This window comes from Clarias gariepinus, chromosome 3 (genome assembly GCF_024256425.1).
Source record: "Clarias gariepinus isolate MV-2021 ecotype Netherlands chromosome 3, CGAR_prim_01v2, whole genome shotgun sequence".
Taxonomy (NCBI): Eukaryota; Metazoa; Chordata; class Actinopteri; order Siluriformes; family Clariidae; genus Clarias; species Clarias gariepinus.
The window spans coordinates 41,638,846-41,655,310 of NC_071102.1; the positions used below are offsets into that span (position 1 = coordinate 41,638,846).

The 16,465-nt window shown below is 37.6% G+C and overlaps 1 protein-coding gene and 1 long non-coding RNA gene across 2 annotated transcripts in view; both read left to right on the forward strand.

The window, feature by feature from the left end:
- LOC128518710 (sialoadhesin-like) overlaps positions 1-16,465 on the forward strand; it is a 1,187,000-nt gene that overhangs the window by 238,328 nt on the left and 932,207 nt on the right. The gene's annotated exons all lie outside the window — the stretch shown is intronic.
- On the forward strand, positions 9,320-9,768 carry LOC128518571 (uncharacterized). Its single transcript, XR_008357756.1, has 3 exons — positions 9,320-9,434; positions 9,548-9,584; positions 9,688-9,768. It is a non-coding gene; the product is annotated as an uncharacterized LOC128518571 (long non-coding RNA).

Here is a 16,465-nt window from a genome sequence, read left to right on the forward strand (position 1 = left end):
GTATTGGCTTTAGATGACATCACAGGATTTAAAGGGGAAAGGGCCTACCTCGAACAGGCATCTACATCAGGTATATGAAATGAACAATTTTGTGTAAATTCTAACAATTTAACAGGTTAATTTCTATACCTGTTACATATGGCTATAACCAATTAATTAATTTAATTTCTAACCACGCGCCTCTACGCCAGGGCCAGCTTATACACAAAGTGCACGCTACAAATGCCTCACTAAATTACTAATATTGTAATGCATAAATTACGTCAACAACAGAAGTTACTGAACGTAGAACTTTTTAAAACACACCCGAAGTAGCACGTCTCCTCTAACGGGACGCGGTTTGATGACGTAGGTACTCGCGACTAAAGCGCTGTGTATGTTTTTAGCTTATTGCTAACAACAACGGTTCAGTTTTAGTTAAACACCTAGTTTTATCTATATCTTTCAATTAACTCCAATCGCTACAGCCTCTGTAATTTTAATCAATAAATCAACGTGAGTAATGCCAAAAACAACGCAAGCCAAAAACTAATTAAAATACATAAAGTTTCTTTTTCCAAAATATACCCCAAATTTACGCCAATTTCCTACGTAAATAAACTATTGGTTCAAACACTTTTCTGACCAAGGAAGGAAGTACAATAGCAAAAATAATGCTTAACTTACCTTCCTGGAGAGAAAAGGTTAGACGAGCCCCCAGATTGTAAAGTTTTTCTAAAGTTAGACAGTCAAACACACACACACACACACGTTGTCTGTCAGAAAGGTCTCTGTTTATTAACAGCAAAAGATGGGGTTTATATATGTTTGACCAAACGCCTGTACCATAGACATATGTTACTACAAAGAACATGAACCATTGTAAATGTCCTGGTGAGATCCTGAAGAATCAAAGGAGAGGAAGATAGAGAGGTGTCCGTCCAGAGACAGATCACAAGATGTTGGCTCGAGTTAGGGGGAGAGGGGAAGGAGACAGAGGGGGAGAGAGACATAAAGAGAGAATGAAAAGGTGAGCGTGGGAGCGTTCACACCTTAAAGAGCAGATCCAAGAGGAGACGGGAAGATAGCAGCAGGAAAGATTTAACACATTAATATCAGATCTATGAGGAAGAGAGCAAGAGAGTAGAATTTACTCCTTTGTATATAAAATAATTCTAACATGATGTTTTCGCTGATGTTTTTTTTTTCACTGATAGTCAAAAATTGGCATAACAAATCGATTAATGGCGCATAATATCTGGAACAAATATCTGTCCATGGGGATCAGTATTTCTTTAGTCATTTTGTAGCGCAGCCACATAAAGGGCTTTTTATAGGGGGGGGAAATGGCGGAAGCTTATAAAGGTAAAGCAGCTGTGCCCCTTAAAGGTGTCCTTTAGGGTTGTTTTACCCCATGCAATAGGATGTGGTCCTGAAAAGAGGCTCTCGCGAGAATTCGCAGACAGGAAGCAAGAGGTCGGCGGTGACGTAGGAGGTCACCTGGGCCGCCTTTAAAGCACTGCCGCGAAGAAGCGAGAGCGGAGAGAGATGAGAAAACAGTGCTGTATATTTTTTGTTGAGAGAGAGAGAGAAAGAGAGTGGAAGTCAAACGCCAAATTGGATTACCTTTTGCGGGATTAATCTTTGCCGGGCATTTCCACTACAATCTTACTCCGGTAAGACCGACACATCGCTCCCAACTCACACACACATACACTTGCAATAATCTATGGCATTATATTCCTGCCACAATTCTGAGCGCGGGGTTTGACATTTTGAGAGCAGACAAAGCACTCTATGTGCGTGCAGTGTCTCCACTGTGCGCTCAACAGCTCGATTCTGCGCGTGCAGTGTCTCCACTGCTCGCTTAACATGTTCTCCGCGCACGCACGACGACGCTCGCTCGCTCAACTTTGGCCAGTGTCACAAAACTGCCACAAAACCAGCCAATCACAGACATCCACACACTACTTCTGATTGGCTGTTCCTTCTCTATCAGCTGGCAATATCGACCGCATAACGCATACTATAATTTGTATAGTGCTTTTAAAATGGTCATCGTCTCAAAGCAGCTATACAAGAAATTAAAATCATACTATTGTATATAATAAGAATACAAATGAAAAGTAATTATATAAGGGAAGCATTGTAAATAAAGTTGTATTTATTTATAAATATTATAAACATTTATTTTTTATTCAATGAAGCATTAGTATATATTAGTTTCGTTTGTTCATTGTGTGTTTTTATTTACTTATCTAATTATCCATATAGCTCATTGTTAGACTACATCGACTAAAATTCAAATCGGACAACTCGGTCGCTTTACTTATAAACCTTTATTTACAACGCTTCCGTTTTGCGGTCGATATTGGCAGCTGATAGAGAAGGAACAGCCAATCAGAAGTAGTGTGTGGATGCCTGTGATTGGCAGAAAATAAATATTGCACGCGCATACGGACTCTGGACATTTACTGCACACACACACGAACACACTCCTACACACACATACTTTAGATTTTGTATATATTTTGTAAATATTGTGTTTTGGTGCACCTTGGTTTGCTAAAGTTAGATTCGAGAGCCTGTATTAGTGTAACTAGCTTAAATATAAAATCTGAGCGTCACAATTTAACCATACATAACGTTCCCCCATCAAAGATCTGATGAGCCATTAATCATTTATCACAACTGCGAATAGATGAGGTAGCAGAGACAGATTAAATCCCCATAAACATTCACACTTAAAAACAATACTAACAGAACTAAACAGTTCCAGAGTGTTAACCCATGTTATCAGAACAGGAATCACCTACAAGATACTACTGTATTTTTCATTGCTTATATTTATTGTCCTAGTTTCATTTGTGTGTGCATGTATGTTAAGTTAAGCCTTTATTTGTCACATATACATTACAGCACAGTAAAATTCCTTCTTCTCATATCCCAGCGTAACTGGGGTCAGAGCGCAGGGTCAGCCATGATACAGCGCCCCTGGAGCAGATAGGGTTAAGGGCCTTACTCAAGGGCCCAACAGTGGCAACCTGGTGGAGCTAGGAATCGAATCGCCGATCTTCCGATCAGTAACTCAATGCCTTAGCCCTCTGCGCCACCTCCCTGTGAAGGAGAGAGTGCGTGGGCAAGAGAAAGAGCTTATATTGTGATTTATCCAAGGTTACTTGGATAGCCTGGCTTACTACTAATAAAAGTACTTTTAATGTAACCCATGGGTCTCAATCACAAAATCAGCCAACGCTGTAAACAGATGACACAACATATTATATAATCTGAAAATCACGTTTTATTTAAGCATTTAAAAATTTACACAGAAAACATGGATATAAAAACAATCACCAATTATTGTTAAAGTTAGCCCGTGGCTGTTCAGGGTCAAGTTTACGGTGGCTTCTCAATCTTTCGTTAATTTTACTTCTGACTCCAAACCAATATGGCTTATTAAAGATGCACTGCTTTATTGGACATGGCATGGCATGTTCAGCAGAATAAACACTGTCTACAACAAATTTACTGTGGACGAATCAAAGTCATGATGTAATAGAGGCAAGTCTCTTCAGATCCTTCTCCACTAATGTTATCATGGTGTAAATTATTAACGTATTGATTTATTTAACTTGAGGACAAAATAGTTTGTTTAGTACAGTGAAACCTCGGATTGCGAGTAACGCGGTTTGCTAGTTTTCAGCAAGACGAACAAAGATTTTTTTATGGGATTTAAATTGGAAATACAAACAAGTCTTGGTTTACGAGCACTGAGTATCATGTATCACGCATGCGCTACTTGTTTTTGACGCCAAGCGTCACATGATCACAACTGGGCCAACGATTTTTCTGTCTCTTGCGCTGCAGAATTGTGGGTAATTGTCTCCCCTGCTGGGTCTTACATACACAGACCCCTCTTACTTTTGCCTTCACAGGCAGACACACACACACACTCTTTCTCTCTGATCTACACACAAACGCTGCTCTGTTGTGATTCTTTTTAAAGGCCAAGTGCAGGTTAATTTGTTTTATTTTTTTACTTTACAGTAGTAATTCCGTTAGTGTGTCGCTCAATCAAGTGTCATTAGAAAGATTTCTTATTTATCTTCCAGATAAATCAGTGTTTCCGTTGTGTGCCCGCGCGTGTGTGTGAAAAGAGTGCCTCCTGGCAGGCCTGAGTGCCTCCTGGCAGGCCTGCCTCTGTCCACGATTCGTCCTCTGCAACTGATCCAGAATGCAGCAGCACGACTCGTTTTTAACCTTCCCAAGTTCTCCCACACCACCCCACTCCTCCGCTCCCTGCACTGGCTTCCTGTAGCTGCCCGCATCAAATTCAAAACACTGATGCTTGCCTACAAAGCCAAAAATCCGATCCTCCAGCACTGCTCGCCTCATCCCACCATCTCTCAGGGATCGAGGGCGGCATTCATCCAGGCTCTTTTCTGTTCTGGCACCTAGATGGTGGAATGAACTTCCTCTAGATGTCCGTACATCAGAGACTTTGACTATCTTTAAACGACGACTCAAGACGCATCTGTTTCTCCAGTACTTGGACTAACCCCCCTCCCCCCGGGGGAAAAAAAAAAAAAAAAAAAAAAACTCAGTTGTGTTGGACTAATGGTACTTAGTTATTAACCTAGTTAACCCAGTGTAAGTATGTATCCAATGTTGTAAACATTAAAGCACTTTTTGTAAGTCGCTCTGGATAAGAGCGTCTGCCAAATGCCTAAATGTAAATGTAAATGTAAATGTAAAAGAGTGGAGGAAGGGTAACTGTGTAAGACGGGAAGGGGGAGAGAGGGAGCTTACTTTAGATTCACACATACATGTGCCTGTGTGCACAAACGGAAACACTTATCTGTCTGGATTTAATTTTCCTTTTTTTTTTTTTAGGTAAAGTGCAGGTTAATTTTTTTTTTTTTTTTTACTTCATATTTTGTGTTAATTAATTTTATGTATTTAATTTTTTGGGGCTGTGGAATGAATAAAACGTAATCCAAGGTTCCACTGTACTTGAAAATTTGTATATTATATTTTTGCACAGATATGACCACATATGGTAAATAAAATTGTTTTACCCAAGTTCTAAAAGTAGATAAAATTAATGTAATTAAACAAAGGAGGCAGAAAATATTATACTTGACTATTTTTTATACACAAAGGTACCCCAAATAAATATAAAATGTAGTTTTTAAATGATGATTTGAACTGATTTTTGGAAATCTGAATTAAATTTTATTTTCCACACCCAAGCCTGCCCGAGTGAAAAAAATACACTTTAGTGTATTACAAATATATTAAAATCCTCAATAGTACATTGCAAATATACTAACAAAAAGTTGTACCATCAATTAATATATTAAAAGTAAATTAACATCATGCTTTTACCAAATTTTGGAATTAAACTTAAACATACTTCAAAACGGTTCAAATACTTAAATAGTTAAAAATACTTCAAAAATATATTATTGAAAAATATAATTTAAATTAATGGTTGGTCTAATTTTCAAAGCACACTTAATTAAACTTTGTTTTTCAATTTATTTTTGGTATATTTTTTAAAAACATGCTCCAAATAATAATAATAATAATAATAATAATAATAAAAGTATACATTAAGTATACTTTAGAATACAAATTTTAATATACAGTAGTCAGTTTTCTGTTAAATTTAAATGTACTTATTCATATGTACTTATTTATGCTTATATTTAGTGCACTACTCTTTCCAACATTCCAGCACGTCTAGTTTGAATTCACGGCTGAAACATCATTGAGTTCAGTAGTTCGTATCATTATTCTTTTATTTTCATCGGCATAAGGTTAATTTCATGTTTTTTGTTAGGTAGTTTAAAATTGAGTACATACTTTAAGCTATAGAATGTAGTGTCTAATGTGTTAATGCTAAATCTTATGTACTTCTGGTATATTGCACCGTAGCCCTAGGTCTGTTTTTAGTCTCTGTGTAACAGCTAGAATCAACACACCAGGTTTGAAGTAATACTGTACCTGTATATACTAATACTAATGTCTGTCTTTGTTTAGACAACAATTTAAATTTTAGTTTGTGCATTTGTAAGACAACCTGATACAAATACACTATAGTACTGTTTTTTTGTTTGTTTTTTTGTAACCTTGTGCAAATTAAATCTGTTGAACTCATGAATATAATCTGCCTCATAATTTTTCAAAAACATGTTATAGTTTAAATTATCCTAAACACTTTTAGTGTGCTGGTAACACATTTGCAATACAGTATTATAGAAGACTGTATGTACTAATATTATATAATAAAGTATATCTGTATTAACCACAAAGTGTACTTTTTTAGTATTCATAATTTTTCAGAAGATTAACAGCTACTGCTGCAACAGGAATATACTAAAAGTATATTAATCATTTATTTGTAACACAGTAAGAATTACTGTAATGCACTTAGAATACATTAAACATTAATTACTGTCAGGCATGTACATTAATACACATACAGCCATATACAGTGGAACCTTGGATTACGCACATAATTCATTCCAGAAGTGGGCTCGTATTACAAAACACTCGTAAATCAAAGCAAAGTTTCCCATAAGTAATTATGAAAACTTAAATTATTTATTCCACAGGCAAAAAAGCATAAATATAATTAATATGAAATATAAAGTGAAAATAAAACAAATTATATGTGTGAAGTTAAAGTAAAAGGAGACTCTTACTTTCAGCCCCTCCTGTCTTCCCCTTCTTATCTTACACGGTAAACTTTTCTCCTCTCTTATTTGAATTTCACACAAACACATACACAGACAATAAAGGAAAGATTGTTTTGTCGGGAAAATTAACAAGGAACATCGCTAATGACACTCGCGTTAGAGCATACTAACGGAATCACTGCTGTGAAGTCCCACAAACAAACAAATGAACCTGCACTTTACCTTTACGCACTAAAAAATTGCGACAGAGTAGTGTTTCTGTGTAGAGCAGAGTGTGTGTGTTTGTGTGTGAAGTAGAGAGGGGGTGGGTCATAAAGGCGAGAGAGAGAGAGTGTGTGTGAACGGACACGGTGTCAAATTACGTGCGCATACACATAACGACTGGCTGAATCAGAGAGGGAGAAAATGGATATTTAACCTCTCTAATGAGACTTGCTCTTGCTTTAAGTGCACACACACACATGTTATAGTAAACAGTACACGCGTGCACAGGTGTTGATTATACCAGTAAGAGACACGCACTAACACCCAGCAGGGGAGACGATTACCCACAATTCCCAAAAAAAAATTTTGCTTGTCTTGCGGAACACTTGCAAACTGCGGTACTCGCAATCCGAGGTTTCACTGAACTTTAATTCTACTAATCCAAATAAATTTGGATTTAATATACTTAGCATACTTTTTTTTCACTTGGGTGATTACTGCCAGAACTTTTGAATTAAGAAATTACTTAAATAAAACCTCTTTGACGAAGTGAAGCAAACTAACAGATCTAAAAAAAAAATAACACAATCTAAAGAAATTCAAGATCAGATGAGAAACAAAGTAACTTTATTAGTCTGGAAAGGGTTACTAAGCCATTTTTAAGGCTTTAGGACTTCAGCGAACCATGGTGAGCGTCATTAGTTTCATGGAAAATATTATGTGGATATTATTCTTATAAGATTATTAATAAGATTATTGTTTGTTTAACTGAGTTGACTTCATCTACTTTTTGGATTTGTATAAAAATATGTTGTAGTTTTAAGTCACAAGAATATAAAAAAAAAAATTCTAAAAGATTTTAACTAAGAATGCATTAGTTCTTAATTGACAGGATTTATGCCTGGGTTAAATTATGCCTCACTTGTCACGTAAGATAAAAGTATCAGACAAATAAGTAAATGTAAAAATCCAAAAGTCCTTGTGAACATTAGCATTAAACAGTATCCTTATTTACACCACTGTAAAGCTTTCTGACGTGTGCACTTTCCCATGTCTTTATCTCTCATTGTTGCTCATAAGCCCATAAATTACCCCCCCCCCCCCATGCACTTTAATTCAATTCAATTTTATTTATATAGCGCATACCTATATATATTTATATAGGTAAATGGTCATTGTCTTAAAGCAGCTTCACAAAAATGAAAGAAATTCATTAAAATATGATAATTAAAAGAAGAAAAAAAATTGTGTATGTGTGAGAAAAATGTGTCTAGATAATAATGGGATGAATGAATGAAATTTCACTGATGAGCAAGCCAAGGGTGACGGCGACAGTGGCAAGAAAAATATCCCTGAGATGGCATCAGGAAGAAACCTTGAGAAAAACCAGACTCAACAGGGAACCCATCCTCATTTGGGTAATAACAGATAGAGATGATATAACACCATGTGTGTTATGCAGAAAGTACAATATAGCAGAAGTTCTTGAAATTAACGTGAAGTCCAGTTCAGCACAGGGAGTCAGTAGGTGCAGAGGGCAGATGGGGTCTGGATCACTGGGAGCACAGGAGCAGGATGTGTAGCTCCAACCATCATAAGGCAGAATCCAGCTGGAGCTGGTCCTTCTCTGGATGCCTCAGGATCCTCGCAGGGTTGGCCTTTGTCTACTAAAGCGGGCACAATCTCCATGGGATGGGTAGAAAAATACAGAAAAGATGGAGAGAATTAGCGTAGTTGCCATTCAGGATAGGTGTACTGGAGTATGAGGTTATGGGATGAGTTACGCGTATGCCAGATTAAAGAGATGCGTCTTGAGTCTACTTTTGAATTGGGAAACTGTGTCTGAGCCCCGATACGGATAAGATGCTCCTAAGTTTGGCGATATTTATAAGATGGAAAAAGGCTGTTTTAGTGATATTGAAAATATGATTTTTAAAGGACAAATTATGGCATTATTGGCTCATTGGAACCATACTGACTAACCAGACCATGTGTTTGCTACAGTATAATCTGTCTGTCTCCGAGTCCACTTACGACTGATGTATAGAATGTGCATGACACAGGGGGACATGACACGAATGGCCAGAAGGTTTAAAATATGCTCTCTTTGCTAAAATAATAAAACTTTCTGACACCCACCATGTGTGCATGTTTGACTGTAGCTCTCCTGACAGCTATAAGTGTGTCAGTCGCAGCAGACGCATCAATCAATAACTCCTGTTGAAGTTAATTATAGCTGCAAAAACATAAATGCTGGAAAATTATCATGGAATTAGAGAAACATATCCCTGTGATGTGCCATTATAGGAAAATAACCTTCAGGATGATATCGTAAACAGATAGCTGTAGAATAAACTATTAGTAAACGATTAAAGTTACTATATTTAAGTAAAATTAAAAGTAACAGTTTTTTTTCTCTTTACTAATAGTTCCCACAGAAGTTGAGGAGGGCTCAGTAGAGGTGTGGAAGCTGTATGCTGTATGGGGAGCTGCTGCACTCGTTCCTGCTCTGTTTCTCTTCATTCTTACTGCCATTCTGTGCATTAAGTGAGTGACTCAATTCTTAAAATTTTTCTTAAGATATCACAAACCTAATCCACTGTTAAATCTTAACTGAATCTAGCAGGAATAAATTAAACAAGTCATATATTTGATGTCAGGAGGAAGAGAGCAGCTGAGAGAGATGCAGACATTCAGGTAATTACAGAAAGTTTTTTTTTTCTTTCTTCATTAAGCTCTACATAAAGTTCATATAAATGTGTTAATCATTTAAAACTGAATTTTTTTTTTATTTTGTCAGTGTGTTTCAACGTCTGGAGATAACACATACATAGCACTAAACCACATGACCATGTCTCCGGATTATGACACTCTGCAAGTATGTACAGTACAATTCCTGGCCGAAAAAAATAAAGGAAAAACTAAAGTTGTACACTTTTTCATTCCAAGATTTCATTCCATCACCTTTACCTTTGGTTACAACACACATAATGTCAGAGCCAGTTCATGGGTGAAAATAATTCCTCGTCCTCCTGCTCTTTAACAATTTAAGTCCTGAAAGATGTGCCGTGGAAATTTCTATACAAAATACACTCTTAGGAGCGGGCAAAAAGATTTATTTTTCACAAACAAATGCAAATAGGTTAAGCATCAACCAAAGCAAAGACGAAGACAATAAGTTTAAATAATATTAAGACTTCTAAGTCCTTATGATTCTAGTTGAACAGATGGTGGCAAAACTTAGCCAGTACTTTACAATGTTTTTTTTTTTCAGACATGTAAAAGGAATAATGGTTCACTGTTTGTGAAGAATAAGACTTAAGACAGGGCCTCTCAGAGAGAGACATTTGGTTCAAATGTTGCTTTTTTACCCTCAGATGCACAAATGAACAGAGATAGCGCACACAGAACATCAGGTCAAGTGATTCTATAAAACATGTACACAGGTGCACGGAAGAAAAGAAAATTAAAGCAACAACTAAATGCATAAGAAGTGGTAATAGGTTTTATAAGGTGGTAAATGGGTTCATAACCTAGTTTAAATAACTTTAAATATCCTTAGTTGTTTTCTTTGCTTGATGCAACCCAGTAGTTTGTCCCAAATAAAGAAAAAATAGTTTTTAGCCAGGCATTGTGTGTGTGTGTGTGTGTGTGTGCGCGATGTTTTTAATTTTCTAAACATTTGTTTCACCCTTAGAATGTTCAACACACTACCAATGGCACTTATGCAACTCTTAACTCTTAACTCTTAATGATACTCTAAGGGTAAGTCTGTAGAGAAAGAGAGTTAATTTAATCTGTTTACATCCAGCATTTACGTGTACAGTAGAACCTCGGATTACGAGCACAATTCGATCTGGAAGAGGGCTCATATTCCAAAACACTCGTAAATCAAAGCATTTTCTCATTAGAAATAATGGAAATTAAAATTATTCGTCCCAAAATAATAAATACACAATACAATAAAACAAACAAATACATAATTAACACAAAATATAAAGTAAAAATAAAACAAATTAACCTGCATGTTACTTTTAAAAAAGTAAAAATAAATCCTGACCAATAAGTGTTTCCATTTATGCGCACAGGCGCTGTGTGTGTGTATTTTTCTCTCTCCGGTGCTGCTGAGTGTGTGTTATGTGTGTGCGCAAGCGTAATTTGACACCGTGCCACAAACACATTAAAGTCAAGAGAGAGAGTGTGTGTGAACCGGCACGGTGTCAAATTACGCGCGCACACACATAACACACTCAAAAACTGACACACACTCTCTCTCGTCGTTCTCACGTAACACACACACTCTGCAGCGCAAGAGAAAGAAAAACACACACACACATAACACACACACTCAAACACTGACACACAGTAAAGGCGAGAGAGAGAGAGAGCGTGTGTGTGAGAACCGGCGGTGTCGAATTATGCGCACACACATAACACACACACTCTGCAGCGAAAAACACAAACACACACACACACACACACACGGATTGATTAAACCAGTAAGAGACGAGCACTAAGACCCAGCAGGGGAGATGAATACCCGCAGCGCAAGAGAGAGAAAAACCGTTGGCTCAGTTGTGATGATGCAACGCTCGGTGTCAAAACAAGAAGCGCATGCGATATACATGATATACTTGGTGCTCGTAAACCACGACAACGCTCGTTTTTTAAGTAAAAAATGATTAAAAATCTTTGCTCGTCTTCCGAAACACTCGTAAACCGCGTTACTCGTAATCCAAGGTTCCACTGTATGTGTATGTGCAAGTGCATAACCTCAAGTAACCTCAAGTAACCATACCTGTTCGCAAGTATGAAGAATGTTTTATTTTATTTTTGTGCATTTTTACAGTTTAAGTGATGCATTCAGATGTTTGAAGTCAGCACGTGGCTACTCGACTCGAGTGAGAAGTGCTCCAGGACTGGAGAATGACCTGTTGAGCTTGGTTAGTGACTTTACCTTTAGTATAATTAAAGGCATGGGAAGTATGCTCAGGGTGCGAGTTTTGGATTAGAGTTGAAAATTAAAGTTGTACGGCATTAAAACATCACAGCAAACTTGTTTCTGTCATTTGTTTGTTATTCAACCAGCTCCACTAGTTTCTCAGTTGATTTTTTTTTCATATTTAATACATATATTATTTCTAAATATATATATATTTTTTAACTTTTCCTTATTCTTGTGCCTTCACTCTCAACTGACCTCTGTTTATCTGTGTTCATTCACACATTGGATCAGTTAAATAATGACTGAATAAATCAAAAACTTTTGAGCTGTTGGTCAAATCCAATGCTACACCTTTTCTTATTGACATGACATTAGTAATAACAATCTTAGCCAGGATCTATTCTATTTTGCTCCATGTTACTGTCACGGACTCTCTCATAAGAGACAGGTGTGCATGCAAATCTTTTCCTGCTCCTCGCTCACTCCAGAGAGCTCACTTGGCATGCAGCCTCCCCTTCAGCAAGTGTGTGTGAAGAGGCGGGGCTGCTGAATCTGGCACGGCTGGTGGGAGATGATCACCTGAGGACCTCAGGCTAGCTATGCTCTTTAAAAGGGAGGTGTAGACCATAGCTCGTGTTTAGAAGTCAGAAGAATGCATGTGGAAACCAACATGGAGAGAGGGGCATTAAAGGGGCCATGCCACACGCTCCAGGGACTTTGAAGGCATGTGGAATGTACACCACGGTTTGATCGCTTGCTGAAAGACAGTCACTGAAGGACGATCGTGCATTCCTTGACTGTCTCACTGCCCAGTGTCATTCAGCTGCTGAAAGAAAAAGCCACTGTCTAGACGTTAAGGCCCACTCTCTTCAATCTGGATCGCTCGCCCGCCATGTGCCTGCATCCAGCGGGACACTGCTTCTGACCCACACATGCACAACCTCACTCTTTTCCTACCTCTATTTCCTTCCTCCCCTCTCTTCTCTTATTTTTCTAATAAAACTACCCTTTTCCCATAAGACCTCGTCTCGTGTTTGTGTGTCTGTGGTGCGCCCCAAGGTAAAGATCTTTACAAAGTCTCTGTTGTTTTCAGTGATTCCATGTACAAGAGCTTTTACTGTACATGACTGAGCACTGTGCATTTATTTGAAACCCTTATAAAGCAAACATGCTGTACAAAATGTTTTATAAAATGCATTAAAAAGGGTAGATCAGGATAAGTTTTTTAAAATATGAATTAAATAATATTTGGCAGAAATTAAATGAGTTAAATAATTCAAGCCACTTTCTGGAAAATAATAATAATAATAATAATAATAATAATTAACAAGGCTAGGTAAGAAGTCATGTCCTGTGTTCAAGGAAAATATGTTATTTAGGTCAAGTGAAAAATTTAGGTGCGTGACTTTTTTTTTTTTTTTTGGCTGGGCGGTGCATGTTTTCATACATGCACATCATTTGGATTTAGAAAAAATGACAAACAAAAGAGAGACATGCAACCGACAGCACAAGCAAGAAGAGCAAATATTGAAATCCTGTTTAGAGTGAGGCGTGGAACAAAGTTTGTAGGCACAGTGCACGGTACAACAACTGTCTTGTGTTACTCTAAGACAGAAAGAATGTTAAAAAGTAATGAAACAAGAATTAAACAGTAGAAATGTAAAGATTAATGTGAGAAATCTGGCAACAACCTCCAATCCCAAGCTGGTTGCACGCACAGGCCATAAGATGGTGCCATTGGCAAGACTCTTGAAGTTAATGACATGGATACAGGGTTTAGTTTGTAATCATTCAGCAGTATCCACCAGAATTACCCGAACATTTCAAATCATTTGATTCAATTCAACGATTTTTCTTTTTTGCTTGTATAGAACTTTTAACCAAGCAGCTTTACAAAAGTAAAGATTTTGGGTTTAAATTAAACATTAGCAACTATCCCTAATGAGCAAACCAGAGTTGATGTTGAAAAGACCTGTGGGGATGACATGAGGAGGAATCTTTGAGAAGAACCAAAGGCAAAAATTGAATCTATTCTCATTAGGTTGATATCAGAAACCTGATGAATAAATGTATTCTACAAATAACTGTGTGCTGTATTGTCAATATACTGTATAAGAATTATACAGTATATAGTATAGCATGTAACCAGTATTTATTTAAGTGCACTTTGTTAAGGTTATTAGGATACTATTGATGAGCGATTCCATTGCAGTGATTAGCCATCATTGTACATTATATATGGCTGTATTATTGAGAGTCGCCAACAGCCGGCACCAAACTCCTTGTGCGTGTGTGTGTGTGTGTGTGTGTCGACATACTTGGTTTATAAACCTGACCAAATTCAAACATAGCAAAACTGCTTGTATCAATGCAGTCCAACGCCATCTTCATGGTTTTTATGTGATTCTTCCTCTACTTTATTACACTAGGACTGAAAGACAACTTAAAATTTATCTGAGATTGAGGGTACAATGTTCATCGCTATACTAGTTACCTGACTGTGTTTGGCTATAAGCATATTAGCTACAGTATGTTGTCTATACTGTATAACAAATAAAACAATGGAATAACAATGGAAACATTGAAAAAACACTGGGGGATAAAATCCAGCATGGTGTGTAAATTAAAAATTATTCAATTCATTTCCCAATATTGCCATGAACAACCAACCTTAACCAGAGAACATATTTTTATATGGGTAAATGTATCTAATTAGGCAATATCACATGAGAGGGAGTGCTGATGTGCTGCTGTGATGCAGCTGTAAGTATGAGGTGGCAACCCATGTGCCCAAGGCATCAATTCACAGGCAGCCAGTCTTCCCTCTTTCTAAGACACTGGACTGTAGTGAACTACTTTCTTCGATCGACAGTTAGTGTAATTAACAATTGTTAAAACACAGTGATTTCTTGTCTGTTGCTTATAATTTTCAGTAATTTGGCTGTTATTCAAACCGACTTATAAATAAATGAAAATCACAACAGACACAGGTCTGAGCTGGTGAGGATCAAGGGTGGCTAAAGTAGAGAAATCCTAGACGTAACTAGAAGTAGAGATGCCCGAGGTAAAATAAAAAAACAAAATGTAAAAATGTTTTTCTTTACATTTCAACCTGAGTAAAAGTACAAAAGTATTAAACTTGTTTTAGGTTAATTTAGCCTTAAAGCCATAATAAAAGAATCTCTCTCCCTCCCTCTCTCTCTCCCTCTCTGGTTGACATTGGCTTTCAACATAGGATGTAGGATTATTTTTACATCCTAAAACGCCACAAGTTTGCATGTTTGCTGTCTACAACAAGACATGCAACCATGCAGGATTACAAGAAGCCTTCTGATAAGACACCTTAATAACAGTCCCAGTCAGGCCTTCTATGTGTGTGTGTTTGTGTGTACAAGGGTGTGTGCTATTTTAATAAGTTTAAGCAAGGCGTTTTATTTACACGGCAACAGCCAAACCCTAATCTTGGAAATTCTAGCAATGTTTTTAACAAATATTTCCTCATTCAAATCCCTTTTGACTTTTTTTTCCCTGATTTTCTCCCTAATTTAGTCGTGCACAATTCCTCCCCGTCACTAGGGGGCTCCCACATTAAGCTACTACTACCACTTAGTCGGGAGGGCCAAAGACTATCACGTGTTTCCTCTGAACCACGTAACACCAGCCAACCACATCTTTTCGAACTGCTCACTTACGCACCGTTAGGGGCGGAGTAACACACTCGGAGCATAGCGCTATCCGCCCCTTTCACTTGCGTGAGCTCACAGACGCCCCTGATTGGCTGTAGAGCCATGACTAATGTGGGAGCACTGAGTACTGTACCTCTCATTCCTTCCCTCTGAGAGAGCTCAGCCAATCAACTCTCTCTAGGCCTCCGGCTGCGAGAGTTTACAGCATCACCCGGGAATCGAACACGCAATCTCCAGGTTCTAAATAGTTCAATAAGATTCTAAATAAAAATCTTATTGATGACTGATGACACAATCTTTGTGTCATCAGACTTAAGGATTTTTTTATTTATTGTTGAGAACCCAAGCTGTGCCCTTTAGTGAGGAATGGCTTCTGTCTGGCCGCTGTACCATAGAGGCCTGATTGGTGTAGTGCTGCAGTAATGGCTGTTCTTCTGTAAGTCTCTCCCATGCCTACAGTACAAGTGAACACAGGATCGCATTTACCTCTGGTCAAGGCCCTTCATTTCCGATTACTTAATTTTATTGGGCGACCAGATATGGAACAACAGGTGGTTGTTCTTAATCTATTCCATTTCAGAATGATGGGGACTACCAAGCTTTTGAGTGCTTTTAGTGCTCCAGAAAGTTTCTTGTATCCTTCCCCATATCTGTGCCTTGACACAATCCTGTCTCGTGGGGCTACAAATAATTCTCCTGGCCACATGGATTTGTTTTTATTCTGACAATTTACTGTGAGACCTTTATATGGTTTATATATAGATAGTATCAGGCTGCAACATGACAAAATTGCAAAAAGTGAAGGGGGTTTGAATACTTCATGTGTCAGTACAGACAACAGACAAGTTATCTGTCCATTTTTAAGGATCAGGCTATCTACGCACTGAACGTTCACAAAAATAACTGCCACAAGCCACCTCAGCTGGGATTATCATTTACTGATGTAC